Source organism: Mesoplodon densirostris, chromosome 10 (genome assembly GCF_025265405.1).
Source record: "Mesoplodon densirostris isolate mMesDen1 chromosome 10, mMesDen1 primary haplotype, whole genome shotgun sequence".
In the NCBI taxonomy this organism is placed as follows: Eukaryota; Metazoa; Chordata; class Mammalia; order Artiodactyla; family Ziphiidae; genus Mesoplodon; species Mesoplodon densirostris.
In genome coordinates, this window is record NC_082670.1 from 23348179 (window position 1) to 23353985 (window position 5807).

Below are 5807 nucleotides of genomic sequence, written 5' to 3' on the forward strand. Positions count from 1 at the left end.
TTAAATCATAGGTTATTAATATTATTCTAAATCAATTAATTAAAATTTTTTGAACTCTATTATTTCTACTTTGGAACGTATCGATAGAAGTATCCACATAAACAAAACTATCTTTGGGGTCGTCACTAGTTTGTGAGACTGTATAAATATTCTGACCACAATGCTGTGAAAATCGCTGACTACACAGTCCCTGGGCAAGGACTCAGGGAGACAGTATGACAGAGAGCTCTGGGTGCAGGAGGGGAGGGATCAGGCAAAGTCCCTGGTCCCGTGACATGCAGGCTCTCAGGCTCTCAGGCTGTCAGGCGGTCTCTGGGGCCGGGACGGTCCGTGGTGGGGAATCCCCGTCTCCCCGAGTTTCGCTTTCTCTCTCACAACCTGTGTCGGGCCCTCCTGCCTGGACACTCGTGACGCGACCCACTTCTCACTCCCATTGCGTGTCCGGTTTCTGGAGAAGCCAATCAGCGTCCCCGCGGTTCCCGGTTATAAAGTCTCCACCGACCCGCCGCACTCACTTTCTTCCACACCCCGAGGATGCGGGTCAGGGCACCGCGAACCCTCCTCCTGCTACTCTCGGGGGCCCTGGTCCTGACCGAGACCTGGGCGGGTGAGTGCGAGGTCGGGAGGGAACGGCCTCTGCGGGTAGGATCGAGGGGACCCCGGGGGTCGGGGGGCAGGACTCCCAGGGAAGGACCCACGTCGCCGCCCCCAACCCAGACCCGTCCCCTCACCCCGGTCCCCGCCTGTCCCTCCCTTGCTTCCCGCCCCCTCCTCTCTCCCCCGAGGTGCCGGCCCTTCTCCGACCTCCACACCTTTTCCGTCTCACGAGCCCCTCGCCCCCTCCCCCTTCCCGGCCCCGTCACCTCGGACCCGGGGACCCGCGCCGGTAGGAGGGTCGGACCAGGTCTCACCCCTCCCTGCCTCCAGGCTCCCACTCCCTGAGGTATTTCTACACCGGGGTGTCCCGGCCCGGCCTCGGGGAGCCCCTCTTCATCGCCGTCGGCTACGTGGACGACTCGCAGTTCGTGCGGTTCGACAGCGACGCCCCGAATCCGAGGATGGAGCCGCGGGCGCAGTGGGTGGAGCAGGAGGGGCCGAAGTATTGGGATCGGAACACGCGGAACCTCAAGGGCAGCGCACAGCTTTACCGAGAGAACCTGAACACCGCGCTCGAATACTACAACCAGAGCGAGGCCGGTGAGCGACGCGGGCCCGGGTCCGGGTCACGACCCCCATCCCCAGGGACGGGCCGGCGTCGCCCCGAGTCTCCGGGTCCGAGGGTCACCCCAACATTGCGGGACGCCCCCGGTCCCCGACCCGGGAAGAGCCCGCGGGGACTTTACCCGGTTTCATTTTCCGTTTGGGTTTAATCGCTGTGGCTGGTCGGGGCGGGGTCAGGGTCTCACACCTTCCAGCAGATGTACGGCTGCGACGTGGGGCCGGACGGTCGCCTCCTCCGCGGGTACAGACAGTACGCCTACGACGGCGCCGATTACATCGCCCTGAACGAGGACCTGCGCTCCTGGACCGCGGCCGACGCGGCGGCTCAGAACACCAAGCGCAAGTGGGAGCGGGCCGGTGACGCGGAGCAATTTAGGAACTACGTGGAGGTCACCTGCGTGAAGTGGCTCCTCAGATACCTGGAGACCGGGAAGGACAAGCTGCAGCGCGCAGGTACCACGGGCCGCGGGGCCTCCCTGGTCTCCCCTCGGGCTGGAGCTGGCTTCCCACAAGGGGAGGAAATGGGGTCCCTGTGGAAACACCGCCCCAACTTCTTGTCGGGAGAGGGAGGAATCCGCCCAGGTTTCCATATTCTGTACAAGACAGTGACTCGCCGGTGGCCTCACTTCTCTGAAAGACAGTGAAGGAATCCAGGCTCTTTGGGGAAGAAGCAGGAAACCATCCCTGAAATAACTGACCAGCTGCTACCTTTGACCCTGACCACCATCTTGTGAACCATGACTTTCTCTCTCAAGGCCTGTTCTCAGCCTGAGAACATCTTAGGAGGCCTGACTCCAGCTTTTCTGAGTCATTCAGCCTCCACCAAAGTCAGGACCATTGCTCTGTATTCCCCCCTTTACATGGAGCCTCCTACCTTGGCTCTCATCCTTATTCTAGAACTTTCCAAGGACTGGGAGATTTTCCCCGACCCCGGAGTCCAGGCCGGTGCCTGGTGTTTTGGCTGCTGCTTTTCAAACCCGTTGTGCTGCTCATTCTCAGGATGGTCACATGATGCTGCTTCAGTGGCCCGTGAAGGTAACACTACGTGTGAATTTTCTGATTCTTCCTCCTCAGACCCTCCGAAGACACACGTGACCCATCACCCCATCTCTGACCGTGAGGTCACCCTGAGGTGCTGGGCCCTGGGTTTCTACCCTAAGGAGATCTCACTGACCTGGCAGCGTGATGGGGAGGATCAGACCCAGGACATGGAGCTTGTGGAGACCAGGCCTTCAGGGGACGGAACCTTCCAGAAGTGGGTGGCCCTGGTGGTGCCTTCTGGAGAGGAGCAGAGATACACGTGCCATGTGCAGCATGAGGGGCTTCAGGAGCCCCCCACCCTGAGATGGGGTAAGGAGGGACATGGAGGGTGGAGCTTCCTCTCAGATAAAGCAGGAGCCCTTCTGGACACGTTCAGCAAGGTTGGGATTCAAGCCTGAGGTCAGGGCCCCTTCCCTTTCCTCCACAGACCCTCCTCAGCCCACCGTCCCCATCATGGGCCTCATTGTTGGTCTGGTTCTCTTGGTGGTCACTGGAGCCGTGGTGGCTGGAGCTGTGATCTGGAGGAAGAAGCACTCAGGTAGGGAAGGGAAGGAGGGATCTGAGTTTTCTTGTCTCACTGGGGAGTTTCAAGCCCAGGTAGAAGCTTGCCTGCATTTTTACTGGGCAGTACCATTCAGAAACATTGCTTGCCAGTCTGGAGACTGGCACTTACCCTTTTGTAAAGCACATGTGGAAATGAAAGACAGATTTTTTCACCTTCATAATTCCAGTTGGGGACCAGATTACCAGCACTTGAAGGTCAGAGAGGGAAGGTCCCTGCTGAGGAGAGACCCCCAGGAGGGCAGAAGTTGATCCAGTCCCCCCACATCTCCTTTCTTCGTGTTCCTGATCCTATCATGGGTTTTGGTCAAAAGTTCTGGAAAGTTCTCTGTGGTCCAGGACTAGGGGGTTCCTCTAGGATCTCAACTCAGTCTTCTCCCTGGCCTCTCACGTGTTTTCTTCTTACAGGTGAAAAAGGAGGGAGCTACGCTCAGGCTGCAAGTAAGTGTGGAGGGGGTGTGATTCCTGAGACCCTTGTGAGGGTGCAGACAGGAGGCCATGGGGGGCTCACCCTCCTAAAGCTCCTTCTCTAGTTTCTCTCCTGTGGGTTCTGACCACGTCCTGGTGCTGTTCTCCCCCAGGCAGTGACAGTGCCCAGGGCTCTGATGTGTCTCTCACGGATCCTAAAGGTGAGACCCTGGAGGGCCTAGATTGGGAGAGTGTTGGGGCCGAAGGGATGCCCCGGGTGGTGGGGATCTTTGAATGGGACATTTGAGCATGTGGGGGGCTGTTGGGAAGGTCAGCACTTACATGACTGACCTGACTTTGTTCATGGTTATTTTCTTTCACAGTGTGAGCAGCCTCGTGGGGACTGAGTGGTGCAGGGTCCCATTTTGTGGCTTCAGATCCCGTGACTCCTCTTTCTGCAGCTGCATCTGAATGTGTCTGTGTTCCTCAGAGCATAATGTGAGGAGGTGGGGAGACTGGCCCACCCCTGCCCACCACGACCCCTCCCCACCCTGACCTGTGTTCTCCTCCCTGATCCACTTGCCTGTTCCAGCAGAGGCAGGGCTGGGCCACCTCCATCCCTGTCTTAACTTCGTGGTGCACTGAGTGATAATGTCTTACTTGCCTGTTGGAAATAAAATCTGTATATGAATTTTGTTTTTTCTAATTCCTGCCATGAGGCGTTGATGGGATAATAAAGGAAAGGATTCTTAAAGTTTGAGAGAGAAAATAAATGGAAGCGCTGCGAACCTTCCGGAATCCCTGTGCTTGCTGTGCTCTGTCTGCTGCAGGTGGGACAGGAGGAGGCGGTGAGGAGCTGAGCGTGGACGTGGCCTGTGCCCACTCTGTGCTCACTGCATCGTGGCTTTGATGTGGTCACTGCTCTGCCAGGTCATCTGCTCTGTTCCTTTGTCCTCGTCACTTCACTAGAACCTTGTCCCACCAGGACCTGTGATCTCAGAGGCTCAGAAATCACCTGGGCCTTGTACTGTCTCCAGGACTGTGCGCAGCAAGGGCTTCCTCTAACCATGTAGCCTTGGCTCAGGCATTGGCCACACCCTCAGTCCCTGTCTTTATAGTGTGTGTTTATATTTTGCTTATTTAGTTGTTGTTGTTGTTGGAATAATGACTGTTGTTTTTCATGTGCAGAGTTCTGGTCTCATTCTTCTCTGGGTGTCCCCGTCTCTGACAGCAGCAGGAGTCATTTTGCCTGTCGATGTCCCCACAAGTCCAAGGGGGCCCTGCACACAGGATTCTCAGTAGTATCAAGAGAGCAATTTTCAGCCTCATCCAGCTCTTGCCCTCCATCTAGAGATGTTTGCTGGATTCTTCTTTCCAACTTTTCCCCATCTTTTAAAAGGAACCAGATTCTGGAATTAGCAAACAGAAGGGACCCAATAGTCTCTCATCGTGACTTAATTCTTGCTGGATTTCTCTCTTCTCTGCAGCCTGGCCCCTCTTCTGCCCTTAGATCTTCTAAGCCTAGTGCTGACTCCAGTCCAAACTGATGGATTTAGAAAGCAGAGTCTAATAGAGTCAGGGTACGTTGGAATAGAGGACGCATAAGTGCAGGATATTCTTTTCTGAAGAGAGAAGGAGCATGGTGTGTGGTGTGCAGACTGATTGGTGTGGGAGGGAGGGGAGATCAGCCCTTGTGAGAAAAGTACAGGCGGCATTGATGTCATCGCGAATGGATGTGGTGGTGTAGCTGCCACAAGGCAGCATGTGGCCTGAGGTCATGTTAATAAAGACACTGTCTCTAGGATAGGGAGGTGCTCTACGCTGATCATTCATTCAATTGACATTTTTGTGTGCCAGATACATGACACACTTCCTGCATCTAGGAAACCTCAGGGAACTAACAACAGACAAAACCTGTCCGCCATGTGCAGTATATGTTCTAGGGGAACGGGCAGAGTGTGCGCTAGGACACTAGTAAGTGAGGGAAGTGTTCACATTAAAAGTTGGTAAGTGCTTTGAGGAAGGTGACCCAGCGTGTAAGTGTGTGGGGACAGGGATGATGTCTGTTCTACTAGGGCGGTCAGTGTGGGCCTCATTGAGAAGGTGACCTTTGAGTAAAGATGTGAAAGACATGAAGGAATGTCCACGAGGATGTCTGGGGCAAGTTCTCTCCAGGCCGGGGAGCCTCCAGTGCCAGTGCGCTAGGGCAGGAGAGTGTCTGCGTGTTCAAGGAAGAGTGAGGAGGCCATCGTAGCTGGAGGACAGAGGAATGGAGATGAAATCCAGTGTCTGGACAGATCATATAGACCTAGACAATATTAGAAGGGTTTTGATTTTGTCTGAGGAAGATGCGGAGTTTACAAGATGGTTTGAACAGAAGATTGACCTCCTGTAACTACTCTTTAGAAACATCTGGCTGCTGGGCAGAATCAGGAGGTGAAGGGCAAGAGATTCCATAGAGGAAACTGTAGGAAATGGTGTTGTGTCCAGGCTGGAGATGCTGGTGCTTGTCTGGGGTGTGAGCAGGGAAAGTAATAGTAACTGATTGGATTCTGGATATATTGTGAAAATGGCAT

At 55.2% G+C, this 5807-nt stretch overlaps 1 pseudogene; it reads left to right on the plus strand.

Annotated features, from left to right (window-relative positions):
- The first annotated feature begins 509 nt into the window (after window positions 1–509).
- LOC132496832 (BOLA class I histocompatibility antigen, alpha chain BL3-7-like) lies at window positions 510–3525 on the plus strand (annotated as a pseudogene).
- Window positions 3526–5807: the final 2282 nt, after the last annotated feature.